This window comes from Arvicanthis niloticus, chromosome 6 (assembly GCF_011762505.2).
Source record: "Arvicanthis niloticus isolate mArvNil1 chromosome 6, mArvNil1.pat.X, whole genome shotgun sequence".
Classification (NCBI taxonomy): Eukaryota; Metazoa; Chordata; class Mammalia; order Rodentia; family Muridae; genus Arvicanthis; species Arvicanthis niloticus.
In genome coordinates, this window is record NC_047663.1 from 11,357,400 (window position 1) to 11,377,782 (window position 20,383).

The 20,383-nt window shown below is 37.9% G+C and overlaps 1 long non-coding RNA gene across 15 annotated transcripts in view; it reads left to right on the forward strand.

Annotated features, from left to right (window-relative positions):
• LOC143442623 (uncharacterized) overlaps positions 1-20,004 on the forward strand; it is a 60,495-nt gene extending 40,491 nt beyond the window's left edge. For 3 of the 15 annotated variants that reach the window (XR_013110940.1, XR_013110941.1, XR_013110942.1), the window contains exons 8-11: positions 1,668-1,876; positions 2,236-2,304; positions 7,966-7,983; positions 9,167-11,078. This is a non-coding gene — a long non-coding RNA (uncharacterized LOC143442623). Of the gene's footprint in view, positions 1-1,667; positions 1,877-2,235; positions 2,305-5,991; positions 7,943-7,965; positions 7,984-9,166; positions 11,079-16,602 lie in introns of those variants that run through there. The other 12 variants (XR_013110944.1, XR_013110945.1, XR_013110943.1 and 9 more) reach the window with 12 other exon arrangements.
• Positions 20,005-20,383: the final 379 nt, after the last annotated feature.

A 20,383-nucleotide genomic window follows, 5' to 3' on the forward strand; every position in this document is an offset into this window, starting at 1 on the left:
CTCCTTCCATGATGCCATAAACATCACTTTGACTAATTTAATAGATATCATTTCTACCTTTAAAATGAAAATATTTTTCACTAAAAGTTTTCCTCAGTTACCTTCCACTTTATTGTTTGAGCTGGGGTCTCTGACTAAACCTAAAACTCCCCAATTTTGCTAGACAACAAGTCACAGAGATCTTCTGTCTTGGATTTCCCAGAGTTTGTATTGAAGGGGCACACTTGAAGCTGGCTTATAGATGAGTAACTAGGATCCAGATTGAGGCCTTCATGGTTTGCTGAGTAAGTCACCTTCCCCTTTCCAGCACCCTGTGAAGATTATATTTTTAGATGATGGGTGCTGTCCAACCACCATGAAAGTTCAAGATCAGTTGTCTTCTTATCTTGATATATGTCCATCAGGCTGAAAGAACCAAGTACTCCCAGTCGACTTGTGAGATTCTTGACCTTTTGGTTGTGATCCTGGACTTTGAAGGAGAACCATCTTTCCAGACCCTTGTAACATTCTAATGTAGCATAGAAAATCTCTTCAATTTCACTGGATTCATTATCCTGTCTGTATAGAGAGGGCTTTGGTGTTAAACTCCTGATTCACTGTCTGGGATCGAGTCCTTCTGTGCACAGTCCATCCACACTGTACCAATTGTCAGCATATGACATGTTAAATCATAGCTGTCACATGGTCAACCTTAAGGTTCACAATGAAGAAATACAATATGTCCTTGGTCACACTCAGTAGTCTATATTAAATCCTTAAAACAAATCTTTTCTAGTCTCACCTTACTCCTTCTACTTAAACACATAATTATGGGATTCTGAGGTGGTGGGTATAATTTACTTCCAACAGGCATTTGGGTCACAAGATGGAATCAAAGTGTTCAGGATTGTTAAACACAGAAGCGTGTTTTTAACAGATTCAAATACAGTAAAAACAAAATAAGATGTTTTCTGTAGGAAGGGAGCCTACTAACAGCCAGTTCAGCAAAGCCTTATGCATTGTCTCGTCCATATGGAGAGGGCCTTGCCGTGAGTTTGTGTTTTCTTTCTCACCTGCACTTTGGCTACCCGGTGGTATCACTTTGCTCAACTAAGTAGCTTCAGACAGTGTTTACTGTGGGGCATGGCCATCAGTTCTGGGAGTTTGGGGGAGATTGTATTCTTATTTTTCCTCCAAAGAGGTCTTAACTGATTTCTCTTAGATGGTGCAGCCAGCATGCAGCCTGTTGTTCTGAGAAGCATGCTTCATTTCTCTAAGATCAAATGCCTGGTCAGAGAGAATAGCAACATGGTTTATTTTATTCCTTGGTTCACTGCTGAGTCAAACTGCTGAATGAACTAAAAGTAATCCTGCTTCTGTACGAGGTTGCATATGCAACAGGATTCAGTCTGGCCATTTTCCATTTGCTTCTATAATTGCAGACCACATAACTGTATTCTGGGTGTTTACTATCCATATTTTTTTAAACCTTTTGAGAAATTCTCTCTCTCTCCCTTTCTCCTTCCATCCCTCCGTCTCTCTCTGTCTGTCTCTGTCTCTGTGTCTCTCTGTCTCTCTGTCCTCTCTCTCTCTCTCTCTCTCTCTCTCTCTCTCTCTCTCTCTCTCTCTCTCTCTCTGTGTGTGTGTCTGTGTGTCTGTGTGTGTGCGCGTGTGTGTGCCTGTTATAGGCCAGAGTTCAAATTTCAGTGCCTTCCTTCCTCTGTCACTCTCCACTTGTTTGAGGCAAGCTCTCCCACTGAACCTGGAGCTCACTGATTTGCTGACTGGCTGCCTCATGAACTTCAAGGATCCTTCTTTCTCCAACTCTGTGGAGTGGACTGCCACAAACCTATGCTGAAGGTCCAAACTTACATCCTCACATCCTCATGTATACACGGTAGGCACTTTGCTGACTAAACTCTCTTTCCAGCTTGAAAAAAAAATGATCTAAGAACAATAAAATTGAATCAAAACACAAATACATAGTTATTACAGAAAATCAGAAATGAATCTTTGAGTCTGTGATTTATTTATTCTGTGGGCAACTCAGAGTATAGTTTTCAAAGGCTACTTTGCCTCTGTCTATTTCTGTAATCCTTGCAAGTCTTCCTTTGCTTCCTAGATCTGCCTCTCCTCTATCTTACTACCTGGCAAGTGTTTACTTAGAGCATGCAAATTCATCTGAGCGTTGTTAGCCTAATTTGGAAGGCAAACTGGAACAACAACAATAACAAAAAGAACCTCTGTGCTTTTTAGGGATGTACACCTTTTGAATTGTCTTCTGTTCGAAATATTCCACACCCGTGTGCTTCTCCATTCACACAGGTAAATAATAACCAGATACATATGTTTGTGTACACACATGTATATGCCTGCATGTTTGTAAAGATGGATTACATCGTTAAGTAAGCTGATACCAAAAAGCATGCATTTGATATTGAGGAAATATGGGGACTTAGGAAAGATAGAGATAACGGATTATTTCTTTCAATCATTATCTTTCCCAACTGCTCCACATAAAGGGAACTTTAGATGACATTGCATAGAAAATTGCCTCACTGAGTCAAAGATTATCCAGCAAAGGGTTGAGTGACTGAATTCTGCAGACCCTGGGTAGGAACATGGTGATATTCACCTTTGCAATGTGAGGACCCAAGGGCCATTCCATTGGGAAAGCTGATATTCTGTTGAGAGTCATAGGATTCAACTCATAGGCAACTTGGCTTGTCCTTTTTGTTTGAGAGACAGAATTTAAGGAAAGTAAGATCATCTATGGTGCTTCCTTTGTAAGGAAAAAAAAAAGGTGCAGAGAAGATGTGGGAATTTTATTGAACAGACACAAGACAAATAAATATGGGAGAAGTGGGGAACTGATGGGCCTAGATTGTTCATTCTGAATGTGATATGCCCACAAGCAAGATGCAGTTTTGTTATTCATTTATGTTTCAATTTTAATTATGTGAGCTTATGGGAGGGTGTGTGTGTGTGTGCACACACACGTGTGATGCAAAGTGTGCACACAGGTGCCTGTAAAAGTCATGCAAAAGGCAATTGTAAGCTACCCAATACAAATACTCGGAGTCAAATTCAGGCCTGCCTCAAGAGTTCATATACATACATATTTAGCCACTGCACTACCTCACCATCATGATACACTTATGTGTAAGTATTGTAGCCTAGAGAGTGTAGTTGAAAGTAGTGCACAGGCCTTGGGTTTAAATTTCTCTTGATTTCTGAATATAACCAATCAGGAAACCACTCAGCCCCAAGCAGAGATCCTAAACCACCTAAGCGTGTATTTTGTCACTTCAGAATGTTAACACTATATTGGTACACTCGTTAGACACATCTATCAATACTTCATACGTTTTCCTGTCTACGTTACTGTAATTTCAACACAGTAAATCAACACACACTGTACTTGCCAAATCAGAAGTTACTGAATCAGAAATGGGCACTCTTATTTGCAGCAGAATAACCTATTCAAGCCCAAGCCCCATAAACTGGCCCAGCAGGCTTTATCCTGGCAGAGAACCAGAAATGTAAGTGTTCTTCTCATGCAGCTCTCTCAGAAGGTCTTAGTCCCAGGAAAAGAATAACCACATCTTTGCAAATGATTAAGATGTTCATTTGACTATTTAAAACATGCTTGCCCTGCTCTCACAATCCCTACTGGGGCCGGCATGTGCTAAGTATTCTCATTGCTTCTTTGTCCTATGAATTGAGCTTTTGATTGTGTGTGTGTGTGTGTGTGTGTGTGTGTGTATGAGAAGACTGAGGTCTTTGATAAGAGAGATAAAATGATGTTTATATTTACAAGAGAGAGGTTTGTTTTATTTTGATTTGGTTTGTTTTACTTTTGTTCGTTAAACTTCTCAGGAGGAAATAAGCAACCTTCCACTTAAAAATTAAATGTCATGACATTTACAGTCTATTAGTTTCTGGTAAACTACTTGTAGCTGAGGGCAGGGGTTGCTAAAGATTTAGAATCAGTTCTGTTTGAGCCAAGAGTTAGTCCTGTTGCTGGGGTAGTTTCAAGTTATGGTCTGTGGCTAATTGTTTTCTCTGCCCCTTTAAAATATTCTATTCCTCAAGGGAGATGGATATCACTTTTAGTGCTTAAAACTGGAGCTTAAAACAAGTGATTGAAGACTGGAAGGTGGATAAATATTTCCTGGGCTGGCAGGAAGGAAGAGATGGATGCACTCTGCACAAATGATTAAAAAAAAGATTGGGATTATTCTCTATATCACCAAGCACAACTGCCCACAGCCTGTTGCCAGAAATAAATGATAGTGTGTCTATTGGTGCATTACATGTTTATATCACTGAAGTTTGGTGTGAATTTTGGATACTCTTTGTGAATCAGGATGCTGGAAAGCCTTACATCTTACTGTTCACGAACAGCATCTAAAATGTTGGGGCAGAAAAGGGAGGATAAGTCCATGCACAGTGTACACAATGTGCAGAAGCCCTGAGAAAACTGGTTGCAAAAGTCATTTAAGGAAAATCATCCTGTTTTCTCATATCAAGTCATGACCTTCACATACAGCATCTAAACTATCAAGCAGTGCCCTACTCAAGGGCAAATCTTTACTCATAAGTACAGTGTCAGCAATCTCAATGGAAGAAATACGATACAGAGATTGAATCTCTGATAAAAAAAATATTAGCTTTAGAAAACAAATTCTTCCTATTTAACCCTCCTCAACTCTAGCCAGTGGTACACTTCTCAGAGTAGTATATATAATGTTTCAGACAATAAAAGGGACCACATAGAGATAAACAAGTAAATCAAAACAAGATTGCTTCTCATTAAAAAAAAATAAGATAACATTGAAACATGATAGGTGATAGTATTTCAAATAGATGAATAATGTAATCATCTGATTTAAGAGTTATACATTTATTTCCTAGTTTAAAATTAATATTCCCTAGTATAAAATTACTTTCTATGGTAACCATACTGAATAATTAGATGTGGTTCATCAGATAGTCAGAAGGATATACTGGTTCCTTTGTGAAAAGTTATGTACCTTTATTTTTGTGATTCTAATGCTTAGACAAACGCCCAATTCAATATGGAGCAGGTAGGTATACTCATATAAAATTCTTAACCACATAAAGTTTTAAAATGCAAAAGCACCAACAACAGGCCAGTCTAGACAATCAAATACAGAGATAAGGTAAGAACAAACCAGAAGACACTAAAATAGTGGAGGTGCAGTAACTTTACCAAGAATTAGCTTTAATTAATGGGATTGTGCTGTCACGAGAATAAAAGCCAACAAAAAGCTAGAACACTAGCTATTAAGTTCATAAATCTCTTCAACAGACAATTAATTGAGACCTTATGAGTGGGGTTTACTCCCTATCATACTCAAAAAAATATACTCAGACTCTACTGTTCAGGTTGTTAAGTATCTGCAGATGCTCAGCCTGTGTGCTTGGAAGCTGTTACAAGAGATAAATGAATGACTGTAATCCTACACTCTTAGAGTAGACAAGGAAGGCAGAAAACCAGTGCTGTTTGGGGTAGTGGGTTGTTCATAAATTGGTGCCACATTTTGGTGAACCACAGAAGAGAACAGCATGACCCTGTACTATGAAAACCACAGTAGCTTTAACAATCAAGTCTAGACAATTCCTAGAAAAAGCCTCAGACTTTGTATCATACTGAATGTGGTTGTCATTCAATGCTCAGCAAAAATCCTGCTTAATGATACCAGAACTAAATTCTAGTAAAATATGCTGGATAATTTTATGTCAACTTGATACAAGTCAAGGTCATCTTAGAGTAGGGTACCTCAACAAAGAAAGTACTCTATAAGATATGGCTATAGCCAGTTCTATTACTTTACTAATTAGTGATGGATGGAGAGGATCCTGCTCATTGTGTGCTGTGCCAGCCCTGGGCTCATGGACATGGGTTCTATAAGAAAGAACGAGCCTCCCCCCTTCCTATATTTACAAGATACAAGAAGATTGAAATTATTCCTTGCATTCTATCAGATCACCACAGGCTACAGCTGGACTTCAATAACAACGAAAACAACAGAAAACTCACATGCTCATGGAAACCGAAAAGCTCTCTATTCAATGATAACTTGGTCAGGGCTGAAATAGAGAAAAAAATTAAAGACTATTTAGAATTAAATAAAGATGAAGGTGCAGCATACCCAAACTTATGGGATACAATGAAAGCAGTACAGAGGAAAGTTCATAGCACTGAGGGCATTCATAAAGAAATTGGAGAGATCCTATATTAGAAACTTATCAGCACATCTGGAAGTCCTAAAACAAAAAGAAGCAAACACACTGAAGAGGAGTAGAAGAAAGGAAATAGTCAAACTCATGGCTGAAATCAACAAATTAAAAACAAAGAAAATGATACAGAGAATCAACAAAACAAGGAGCTGGATCTTTGAGAAAAACCAACAAGATAAATAAACCTTTGGCCAAACTAATTAAAAGGCACAGAGATAGGATCCAAATTAACAAAATCAGAAATGAAAATCACAACATAACAGAAATTGAGGAAATTCAAAAAAATCATCAAATCTTACTACAAAATCCTATACTTGACAAATAAAACTGGAAAATCTAGTAGATACCATGTACCAAAGTTAAATTAAGATTAGGTAAACAATTTAAATAGTCCTATATCCCTAAGGAAATAGAAGCTGTCATTAAAAATCTTTAAAAAAAAAAAAAAAAAAAAAAAAAAAAAAAAAAAAAGCCTGGGGCCAATGGTTTTAGCATTGAATTCTACTACACTTTCAAAATAGAACTCATACCAGTATACCTCAAACTATTTCACAAAATTGAAACAGAAGGAACATCGCCAAACTCATTCTATGAGGCCACAGTTACTCTGGTACCTAAATAACACAGACTCAACAAATAAAGAGAATTTCAAACCAACTTCTCTCGTATAAACATTGATACAAAACTTCCCAATACAATACTGGCAAACCAAATCCAAGAGCAAATAAAAATTAATCATCTTTCATGATCAAGTAGACATCACCATAGGAATGCATGGATGGTTCACTATATGAAAATTTATCAATGTAAATTCACCATATAAACAAACTGAAAGAAAAAAAATCTACATGATCGTCTCATTAGATGCTACAAAAGCCTTTGAGGTACAAGGCACATACCTAAACACAATAAAGGTAATATACAGCAAGCAAATACCCAATATTAAATTAAATGTATAGAAACTTAAAGCAAATCTTAAAACTGAAACTTAAAACCAAAATTAGGGACAAGATAAAGCTGTCCAAACTCTCCATATGTATCCCAATATAGTGCTTGAAGTTTTAGCTAAAGCAACAAGACAACTAAAGGAGATCAAAAGAAACAAAAGGGAAAAGAAGTCAAAGTATCGCTATTCACAGATAGGCTAGTACATATAAACAACCCCCAAAATTCTACCAGAGAACATCTAGAGCTGAAAAGCACCTTTAACAAAATAACCGGATACAAAATTAACTAAAAACAAATCATTAGTCCTCCTTTATACATACAATAAACAACACCCTTAGCAATAACCACAAATAATATAAAATATCTTGGTCTAACTCAATCCAAGCAAGTGGAAGTCCTGTATGACAAGAACTGCAAGTCTCTGAAGAAAGAAACTGAAGAAGATATCAGAAGATGGATGCCTATGCTCACGGATCATCAGGATTAACACAGTAAAAATGTCCACCTTACCAAAAGCAATCTACAGATCCAATGCAATTCCCATCAAAATTTCAACACAATTCTATAAGAGCTTGAAAGAATAATTCTCACCAAAGAGCCTGAAAATTCAAACTCAAATTTGAATATCCTGGTCTTATAAAATATGTATGTATGTATGTATGTATGTATGTATGTATGTATTTGTGTATGTTTGTGTATATGTGTGTGTATATTGTGGTAGTTCAATATTATATTTAACCATATTTAAACCTACTTTGTTCCTTACTCTAGCCCTGGATTCTACAGGAGGTAGGTACTGGCTTGCTTGGATTTCTCTTTGATCTCAGATAATAGGATGGTTGTCTTCATAGAGCCATTAGATCAGGTTAATGGTTTTAAGGGGATAATGCAAGCTCAATACTTAGCCATGTCTCTCAAAGAGAATAGAATAGAATGGCTGGTTTATTCTTTGCGTAGTGATATTGTAGATTCTTCACTTGATAACTCAGATTGAATGAAGCCTATCTAGAGATGCTAGGAATTCAAATGAAGATGCATGTTCTCAGTGATTTTGTTTTCATTTGATCTCTGAGGACCATAGAGTGATATATTCATTGGCATGGCTCTCACAGATTTACAGCCTGACCCCAATAGTGCTTAGTTTCATGTTCTCAAACTTCCTTTCCATGATTAAAAAGGCTTTAAGGAGTCTGAGAGTCATTCCCTGCTTTTCAACACCATACCCTAACATTTGCAAAGGCTTCTTTGTACTTGAGACTTGATGTTAATATGGCTTTCTTCCATAAGACTATTGAAATCTGCATGACCGATGGTAATTATTCTTGATGTCATCTTCTCAAATGAAGCAATGGAGAGGAGAGACATGTTATGACTAAACTGATTAATGATTTTTCCTGGGAATACTAAAGCTTTTCTTCATATGTTCTCTGGTAGGGGGTGATTTAACTAGATATCTCACATCTCTGTGAGCTGAGTTTTTCTTGAAAAAGGGTGCCACAAACTTTTTCTATATATGCATTAATATTTACACAGCACAGGTCATCCAGTCTTGCTTTATAAAAACTAACCTTATCAGTGCACAGTATATTGTAGCTTGATATTTTTTTCTACCCTACAGTTGTGGGGCCCTCAGAATAGTGAGTATTGATATTGTAGTGTGAAAGACAAAGTCAACAATAGTCCTATCAACCTGCTTGCATTGGATTCAATAAATAATTTAATTGTTCATAAAAAGCACAGTCCAGGCTTATCCTGACTCCTTATATCTATGTGATTTAATTAAAACATTATAAAGATATATACAGCTGTTCCGCATTGAAACAATAATGTTTATAATGGAAAATTAATATTTGCCTCATGAAGTCAAATATGGATTTCATAGTTGTCAGTTTGTCAGATGTGAGCTTATTGCTTGCTCTTTGTCGATGTGGATAGAAATTCTTATTTTGATTCTTCTGTTTGCACTCCCAAGGACACATGACAGTTCAAAGAAACTGTGGCAATGTGTTGTCTCATATGTGAGCTGAATTTGAAAACATCTTTCAGATGCCTTCTTGAAGAGAATCGTTGAAATATTTAAGCGCTTTCTTCAAAAACTATAAATTAATCTGTTTGCTGTTTCGGCCAGTCTTAACTTGACTATAGGATTTATTAGAAAAAAATATTTGCCTGTCTTACATGTCTGAAGCTTTGGAAATTCTTTCTAATTATTTGATGAATAAATATTTTCACATTCAGCTAAATCAGTAGAAGCTAATTTCCTATAGTAGATAATTGTTGACTGCTTCCTCTAAAAGAGACTCACAGTTGATATTTTAGGTCTTGTGGGATGCATGTGACCTCTGACACAGTTGTGTCATCAGAGTACCAGAGCTCATAGAAGCAACTAGCAATATGTAAGATTTTTTAATAAAACACTTATTATCAAAACAGGCCATTTACTCTGTACTTTTTAGTTCACAAACTCTCATCTACATCATCTTGAAGTTGAAAAGATTTAATACTTTTGGTTCTTTGACAAATACACTCATAAATTTGGGAAGGTTTTACCTCTGTATCATGGCTAAGAAAATAAGTATGTATTTTAGCAGATTAAGCTGAAATAACACAAGCCATAAAGTAATGGCTGTCCAGAAAGAAAGAAACATGTATTTTTCTGTAAAATGTTAATTATAATTAATGTCCAATTCTAGTTGTTTGATAAGGACTATGTAGTTTTTGATCTATGGCAACAGCAACCAAATACAGTTTCTCCCAAGTGGATTTGCTGGTATTATATTTGTTGATATATAACCTAGAAACATCCCCTCAACAGCTGTGATTCTTTTGATTCTAAAGCCAAAGGAAGTCCATTGAAAACAGAGCAAGTTAGGTGGAAATAAGAAGCTTTATTTTTCACTATATTACTAAATCTATTTGAGAACATATTTAAAGGGGACATTAAAGACAACATGGACTAGAGAGGGGAGGAAGGGAAGGAGAAGTCAGGGCAGAAGAGAAGAGAAGAAGTGAGGAAAGGAGAGAAAATTAATTTTTTGGTCTTATTTTAAAGGAGCTAGCTTGAAGGAATAAAATACTTTAGATAAATACCTCTTTGTATTCAAGCCACTCCCCCACAACACACACTATCAAACAAGTGAGCTTTCATTTGTTATAGGAAACCTGAGTCCTTGCTGGACGTGACTGAGGAAAACTTCGATAGAACGTAGTCACATCCCTGTGATGTGATTCCCAGGGATAGAGTGTCAAATGAAGCAACACCAGAGTGAACATGGAGAGACGATTGTCATTCAAAACAACTCTGTACGTTCTGAAGTCAGGACAAACTGTCCAGAAATATTGAGGACATAACCTAACACATGTTAGCTGATGGATTCACACATTAGGAGGACACTACCAACTGGAGAAAGTGACGCAACCAAACATGCAGAGCCCAAGAAACAGTTTTCCAGGTGAACCTTGGAATCAGTTAAAGCAATTACCATTTTAAATCTCTGATGATCTCAAGGAATTAAGAGACTTATACTGGTGTGGCACTTAAATCACATTTATTGTAAGTGAGTAATCAAATAAAGCACATCTATTTGTATTACTCCTTTTTTTTGCTATAAAATTCGTTTTTAATTAATTTAAGCATTTACTTTACATCCGGCCACAGTTTCCCCTCCCTCCTGTCCTCCCAGTCTGTCCCCTTCCCCCACCATCCCCATCCACTCCTCCTTCATTTCTCTTTAGAAAAAGAGAGGCTTCCCAAGGATAACAACCAGCCTTGGTGGATCAAGTTTCAGTAAAGCTAGGCACACCTTCCCCTATTGAGGCTAGATGAGACAGCCCAGTTAGAGGGAAGGGTATCAAAAGCAGGAAACAGAGTCAGAGACAGCCCCTGCTCCTGCTATTAGGAGTTCTTTTTAAGGACTTCCAGTTTTAACTTTCTTTCTTTCTTGTTTATTGGATATTATATTTACATTTCAGATTTTATCCCCTTACCCCATTTTCCCCACCACCCAGTAACCTCCTATCCCATCTCCCCTCCTCCTGCTTCTATGAGGATGTGCCCATACCTACCCCCCCCACTCCCACCTCCCCACCCTCGAATTCCCCCCCACTCAGTGTTCAGCCTTCATAGGGCCAAGGATCTCCTCTCCCACCTATGCCCAACAAGGCCATCCTCCCCTACATATACAGATGGACTTCCATTTTTAAAAATGCTGTATGTGTGTGCACACACACACATATGTAAGCTTATGTGCTTTTCAAGTGTCAGACTGAGATCTGTCTTTATTCAATAAATCTTTTTTTTTTAAATTTTGCAGACATATTCTATAGCTTGGCCAGATCCATCCCTTCCAACCTCCTTCCAGCTCCTCCCATAACATCTTAATACAACTTCTGTCTCCCTCCCAACTTCATGTCTTCACAACCTACTAAGTCCAGTTGGTACTGCCCATATGAGAACATCTGTGATGTCATCCATTGGGACATGAGCACCTCAAATACTAGTTTGCTCAAACTCAGCAAGTCACATCTTGACATTCCTTTTAAATCCAATAAGAAGATCTCAATGCTAACTTAAAATAACCAACGATTAATAATCATGCATAAAATATGTTAGGAACTCAGCTATCATTTTTGCGAATGTGTTCATTTTAATGAATCTCCTAAAATATGGAACTCTCCTAGGTAAGACATTTATCCGGTGTGTTACAAATCATCTACCATTAGTAACACTGAGATTTCTTTATGCCAGACCAATGAGAAAGTCTGGAGAGCTGAGGAACCTCTGATTTCTTCCCTGTAAAGTCCTAAAATAAAGCTCCATTCTAAGTATGTTTCCATTGTTAAACCAGGGATATGTTATCAGCAACTATGATCTGAACAGCCTAAGAGCCTTTTAGTCCTTAGCCAGACACTGAAAGAGACACTAATATGTCCATTCTCTCCCTTACCCGAATCATAAAGGATGACTTTGTAGATATGGGGAACTATAGATAATGTGAGGAAACACGGGAAAACGTGAATGGTGTCTGAGTGAGGAAGGCATGTCTAAAAACAGTGTCACCATAGAAAGAAAACACGATGCTTTTTGATAGGCATCCCAGTTTGCAGAAGATGCTGTGCGGTTCCGTGTGAGGAAAGCTCTTCCGGCCACGTGAAGTTAGTCACAATGGAAATCATTGTCATTGAATGGCATAGAAAATGACCTCATGCTACCCGGCCAGAGCCGTAGACACACGTTATTAGAACAGCATTCTGGTCAACTTATCTACAGTGCAGAAGCATCTCGCCACATTACGAAATTATCCTCAGAAATTAACAACAACAAAAAATCAACCCACTGTAATGAAAATGCACTAGCCATAGAATAGGTCAGGTATCCCCCCAATGCTGTAGTATAAAGACGTTTCTTGCCACGTTCCTTTTAAGCAGCCATTACCCAGGGACCACTATAAATGGGTTCATAGAAAATGAAGCTGCACAAATGGGACCAGTGGGATAAGTGTGTATTTAAATTACACTTGCAAGAAGGATGAGACTTTTGAAAATTTGAAATAACAGTTGGATCTGATACTTAAATATAAATGAAGTACATACTTAAATATTAATACTTAAATATTAATGAATTTTGCTGATTTTAATTCTAATTTTTCATGTATTGTGGAAGTTCTGGGAACTTACTTGTGTAGAGCTATATCCTAGCTTGTGTGAGGAGCTGTATATCCAAATAGTGAGTTCTTCCACTAGAAAGCTTCTGTGTCAGTCAAGGGAACAGGGCATACATACATCATTTAACGTGCACATAGAGGGGCTGGAGACATGCCTTATGGGTAAAATGCTTACCTTGCAAGCGTGAGGGCCCAAGTTCTGATCTCAAAAATCAAGTTTAAAAATATTGGATGTAATAAGCTTGTAATTCCCATTCTGGAAAAAGAAGGAGATCTGGACCATTTGAGCTCACTAGCCAGACACCCCAGCCTCCTTAAATGGCAATTAAAAACAGCATCTTGAAAAGCAGGTGGAAGACACCTGGGGAAGAAAGTTGAAGTTATCCTCTGCATCCCCATGCATGTGCACATGCACTAGATACACTTGTGCACCCTATACACATATGAACACTCGTACAAGATCATCTACATGCATACAAAAATGAAAGGAACATCAATAATAAATAAAGCAAATACACACATTCACAGCAATACGAACACTAGAGCACACTCAAGAAGGTACGGGCAATTTAAATAAAGCCCTGTGAAGAGAAAATGGTCACACGTTTGGAGTAGCCACACGTCTTCAGAAACCTTGATATTATCAAATGTTCTCTGTGGTTATTGCTGCAATGGGGACATGTTACAGTTGTCAGGGTCTGGGGTCAATCTGAGGCAGCGATAACATCAACTGTAACAGTGTCAAAGCCAAGATGAAACTTCTTTCTTTCCTAGGAATAGCCCGAGCCAGGGTAGCAGTTAAGCACGAACTTTTTAGTGGGATTTTGGTCAGTCAAACATTTGAACTGGAATTATGAGTTCACAGATGCAGAGATCCTGGAGGGTCCAGTGGACACAATTTTACCAGAGCCTTTTATAATGTGGTCAAAGTACACTGTGTGCATGTATGAAATTCTCAAAAAAAAGTGATTCTGTATTGGCTTCATGTATTGGATCTACCGCCATAATGAATTTGTTCACACTGTTTTGTGTCTTAGCTTACTATTGACACACAATGGTTTCATTCATCTGCATCATGTATTTGACCACATTCACTCCCACGACTTCCCTCCTCATGCCTTCACAATATTATTTTCCTATTTCTGACAGTCTTAAAATCTTACTTCTACTTACATTTTACACACTTGCTTCTACACACAATCATATGTAATACAGATTATAAAACCTAGTATCTACACATGTGACAGAACATTGTCTACCTGTATCTGAGATGATTTGTTTCTACAGTGATCTACAGTTATATTTATTGTTCTGCAAATGGCATATTTATTCCTGAAGGTTGCATAAAATACAACTACCCACAAACACGTAGGTGTGTGTATGTTGGTGGACACTGAGGCAGATTCTATAATGACATTTGTGACAAGTTCTATAATAAATGTAGATGTTTAAGTGTGTCTGTTTTATGTTGACTTGTGTGTTCTTCGGTTACATACTCTGCCATGATATAAATAGGTCATTCAGTAGTTCTATTTTTAGTTTTCTTGTGAACATCTATACTGATTTCCACAATGGAGGTACTTACAAACAGGGCCTCTATAATATGAGTTGGAATCTGGCATTGTATTTAATAATTATGAGGAAGGGTATCCATAGCAATCATGTAAACATTGAAAGAAAACTAATTAGATTGACAACATAAACATTGTGACCTAAATCACTTTTTTGTTTTTTGCTTTTTGTTTTTTTGGCTAAAACAAAACGTAGAAAGTGTGACCTGAGTGTTTGATCAGAAAACACAAATCCAACACCAGTGAACCACAACAGAACCATTTATCAGTTGCTGGGTGAACAATCACCACACTGCTGCTATCCCATTTATATTATCGTAAGTGTTTTTACCGTGTGCTCCAGAGTTTGCTACACATTGACTCAAACAATGAAATGGGTAACATAGTAAGAGATGATTGACAGCCATCCATTAGCAAAGTGTTTACAAAGGCAGTCTGTGCAGCGATGTGCACCTTGTAATGTTCTGCTTTATCTTGCTAGGAAGCAAAGCCTTCAACCTGATCAACTCTAAGACTTGTTTAATGCCACCTTCTCTTTATCTGCAAAATTAAAACTGGAGGTCTCTCGTCGATGAATTTATTGTAAGGATGAAATGTGATAGCGTGTATCATGTACTTGAAAGGGATTGAAGGATGTTTCACATTCCTGCCTGTGACCTAGTTTCATTCATCATCAACACCATCCATTGCAAGAAACATATCACTTATTTGTTTCTCTGAACTAAAATTTCCTTGTCTTAAAAGTTAACTCAAGAGCACTCACTGCTCCAAGAGAACCTAGGACTGGCTCCCAGCACCCATGTGGCAGCACACAACCATCTGCAACTCCAGTTCCAGAGGATCTGAAACACACTTCTGGCTTCTGTGCAACCAGCACACATGTGCTCCACATACGTACATGCAAACAGTCACTCATAGACATAAAATGCAAATAAACAGGTCCTCAATAGAAGACAAAGCCCAGAGTTTAACTTCTGCATTCAGGTTGAAGCTCAGTGCATGCCTAGCTTACACTCAGCCTTTAATTAGATCCCCTACAACACAAAGGCAAATGAAACAATTTCCTGAGATTTCTTCCCATGATTTTAATTTGACCCTTTGCCCACTAAAACTAAGTAAGTAAATCTTCTATCACTGCAAAGAAGGTTCAGTATGGCCATGTACTTCCAATCTTCAATTATCCTTCAAGGGAAAAAAATTCCCCATAAGTGTAACCTATTGAGAAGGTAATAGTGGAGGGCGGTAGACACTCCCATAACAGAATAACCCATCCAAACAGTCATTGTTGCTTTCATTGTTCCAGCTATTCTCTTTGTTGTAACTTTTTCAAGCTTAAATTATCTAACCTCTTTACTATAAAATTTTAATGGGAGATTATATAAAAGTTTTTTTTCTGGGTGTTTGTTCAGATGGTTTTTTTTTTTTATTGTTTTGTCTTGTTTTGATGATAGAGATAAAAGTTCCCGAGGCAAAAAGAAAGAACAAACATTAATCTATAGATGGGAAGAATCTTCTGTCTATATGGATGGATCTTGTAAACATGTAGCTTGGTTGGCTGACTCCAGCACTGTATTTAAAATCAAGTCAAAGCTGAGTACTTTCAAAATGTATTACGTCCGTACACAACTCACCAACACACCAGGAATGGGGTAGACGTCCATTTAAAGAAATGGCAATTTCTCTTACTTAAAAAAGCAGCATCTGTTACGCCAAAGCTTGATTCTTTTTCATTTATGAGAATATGTAATATTTCAGAAACACAAAGCTGTATATTAAATTATGAGATTGACAAGTCCAATATAAAGTACCTGACTTAGGCCTCTTTAAGTGCGTTGTCTTTATGATTGGTTCTTGGTTAATACATATTTATGGTATATTTTCATTTTTTAAAAAAAATGGTTATTCAGAGCTATATGCTAAAATTCTTGCTTGGATGCAGATTAACAATGACAGGAGAGCATCCCCTGATAGTAGTTGCAGTTTGGTTCAAAAACTGCTTCCATGTATCTTCCTAGTCTCTTTTCCTGTAATTCTTGAAATATATATATATATCAGATTTAAAAGAACAGAATAGAAATAAAAGTGTGAACCAGATGATTAGCCTAGATTTGGAAAACAGTGATTATTTAGCATGTTGAACTCAGTGTGCATCAAATTCTGATTCTGACCCTCAGGCCAAGCTTCTCAACCATCAATCCACACACACCAATCGTAAAGTGGCACATCTCCTCAGGGGAAAAAAAAAAAAAAAGCTAAAAGGACCAGGTTTTATGGACTGCCTGTGTATTTCAGAACCTGCTTGACCACTTCTCATGACCACTTCTCAATCAATTTCCCAGGAAGAGAAAAGTCACCCCCAAGCTGTGGACTTTCAACTTCTGAGCTCTGTCCCAGGAAATATCCTGGGCAACGGAAAGATATAAGGATACCCTGTCTCCAAGCAACCTGGCTCCCATTTAGCACACAGCTTCATAAAGCTTAACGAGGACTGGCTATCTCCTCCAATTGGGGAACGAACGACCAGGCTCAGTGGGAACAGGGTGTTCTGGGTTTTGTACCATGTGGATGAAGAGAACATAAACCTGTGTGACTCTTACAATCTGCCAGAAGCGTGCACCGTGGCTCAACGGAAACTTCTGGCTACTGTACTCAGCTTCTACAGAACTAAAAGCATAAGGTGTCTAATGCCTCGGGAAGTGCTCTGAAGTAACCTCCCTAGCCAGAAGGTCTTTGAATACAGATGCCCCAAAGCCTCTCATTCAGGGAGGACTACACAGTGCTGATGTCAGCAAGAATATAACCTTGGGAGCTACCCTGTCTAGGTTCAACTCCTGGCCTGCATATGACCTTTACCAAGCTACTGTAGCTCTGTGTATATGCACATTCTCTTCTTTTAAATGGAGAGAGCATCATTAACTAGCTCACAAGCTGCTACAAACTTAAAAAGAGTCGATATGAGCAAAGTACTAAAGGTGGAGCTTGGAGTACTGTGTATGTAGTCCTTTAGTAAGTGGTCCATCCAGTCCGCTTCAGGAACTTTCTGGATTTTAAATAATAGGTCCATAATTTACTTGATTTCAAATAGTATTGCCTAAAAGGTAACTAAAAGCCCCACAGGCTGTCCATGTCCATGAAAAGTCAGTTTACTATCCTCATGAAAGTGAAAAAATTCAGGCCAATAGAGTTAGCATGGGTTTTCTCTAACAAATGTATTAAAGATAAGTATTCAAGTTAGGACAAACAGGATGCTTAGTGGGGCCAGGAGAAAGGACCACTATACTAGAGGAAAGTAGAAGGCATTAATATATTTAAGGTGAACAGAAATGGATTTGTATTAACAGGGGGAATTATCTAGAGACAATGAACAGCCCCTAAAGGTTATCTTATTAGGAGGATAGCAAACCCTTGTGTGTTCTGAACAAGTAAATCCGGCAGCTGTAGAAAAGTAAATCCAGCTGGAACAGGTCAGGAGGGGCCATGAAGATGGAGTGTTCTGCTCAGTTGAGAAGTGAGAACTTGAACTAAGGAAACATGAGAGGAGTGAGCGAAGCAAGCAGCTTCCAGAGACAGAAGGATGAAGCTGGGAACATGTGGTGACTGATGTCAAAGAAGGAGCATGCTTCTCATCCAAAACCAGGAACTGCCACAAACATTTGAACCTTACTCCAGCAACTAGATTTTCTGCAAAATGGCTAACTGTATACAAGGCTACCGGCATACTTTTTGACACATGCTTAAAGACATTAAGCCAAACTTTAAAATAGTATATTAGGGGCTACTTTCTCAAAATCAGTGGGCTACAGGTTTAGTAAGATACTCTGTCTCACAAAATAGAGGAAAGAGTGATGAATGAAGACACCCAACATTGACTATGGGCTTCTGGACTATACACCCAAACACACACATACATGCATGCATGTATGGACATGCACAGGCCCACACATTCATACACACATGGGTACACACGCGTGGACGCACACACATACATGTACACACAAAGACTACTCCTCACCTAGATTTTTCAAGCAAATTTCAAATTATAATTTGTAGTGTAATTCATTTTGTTTCAAAGTACTAGTAATAGGAGTTTGAGAGATGAATCTGTAGCTATAGGACTTGTTGCTCTGACAGAGGAACTTAGTCCAGTTCCCTGTGTACACATAGCTGCTCACAATCATATATGAGCCCCATACCAGTATATGAGCTATCCACTTCTGACCTCTGTAATCACCAGACATGCATGATATATATGTATATATATATATATATATATATATATATATATATATGTGTGTGTGTGTGTGTGTGTGTGTATACACATATATATGTACATACATATGTATGTATATATTCAGATAAAATATAAAATAAAATATTCAAGTGGTAGATGCATACAGAAGGAGAAGGAGAGACTCATGCACTGTTAACCTGCATAGACAATTGATGAGTATATCTTTCCCTGTTCTGGAGCTTTAGCTCTTTCCAGACCATGTCCTGTGTTTCTTCTTACACTTTTCTTCAATGCTGCCTTCCACGTTGTCTCCTGGCACATCCCTCCTTACTTTCATGTGTAGATCCACACCTTGAGCAAACACTTTAGTACTCTGATTGTGAAGTTAAGATTTTCTTTTTTCTCCCCCAGTTTTTACTAGTTTGTTAGGGTGCACAATCTACTTTGATGGTATTAACCCAAGCATCCCCCAACTCCCTTGAGATACACTCTCTGCATCCCAACTTTGTGTCTTCATTATAGTTTTGATTTGTGATTTGAACCCATCAAGTACCCCTGGTGCTGCATATATACATGAGGATATGTGGCCTTCCATTGGCAGGTAGTTGACCAACCAGGAGTCATGCCTGTAAAGCAAATGGACTCTCCTTTTGATCTCTTGCCTTCTTGCTACTGCGCTGTCCCCTTGCCCCTTCCTGCCACCCTCTCTCCCCATTCTCTTCCCCTTCTCTCTTCATGTGCTCATGGCCGACCTCTACTCCTCTACTTTCTCTCTCTCTCTCTCTCTCTCTCTCTCTCTCTCTCTCTCTCTCTCTCTCTCTCTCCTTTCTTTCTGCCTCTACTACCCTCTTAACTCCCCCCATGCCCTCAATAAACTCTATTCTATACTAAAAAGAAAAGCAAGAAAAAACCCTGACTGTCTCCCAGCAGCTAACAAATGTCAAAAGCTCCTCTTCTAGATGGGCTCTGTGCCTCGTTCCCCTTTACACAGTAGAATTTGTCCAGCATGAGTTTGCATTGGTCTTATGCATGAGGTTACAACTGCTATAAATTCATATATAAAACTACCCTGCTGTATCAAGAAGACACTTTTTTGTACACACCCACTGTCTTTGGCTCTTGTGATATTTCTGCCCCCTCTTCCAAAATAATACCAAGCCTTGGGAGAAGTGGGTGTAAGATAGATGTTCCATTTAGGGCTATGTATTCTGAAATTGCTTGTTCTCTGCACCTTGGATCTCTGTGTTAAACAATGTCTACTACAGAAAGAAACTTGTGTGATAAGGTTGAGAGACACACTAATTTATGTGTATCATGAGAGTAAATGTCCATTTCATTTTACTAAGTTTTTGTTTTCTTCTGACTGCACTAGCATATTAAACCTTATAAAATCTTGCACAATCATACAGAGTTCAGATTAACATCAAAGTATTTATAACGTTGTCAGCAAGCAATTAACAATATAAATATTTTGATGTGTTTTCAGACTAATGTTATAAAAACATAAATACAGTCATAAATATGATATAGTATTTACTATTTCAATTATAATTCTAACCTAGTGTGCCCTGCTTCTGCTTACATAGAAATCTGGAAGACATATGAATTACATATATGTATCAAATTACAGCCTCAGTTTGCTAAACTCATACTCCCAGTATTGGCATTTTTAAGAGGCACTAACAGAGAAGAATCACAAGCATTGTCCTTCCAGTTCTGCCCTG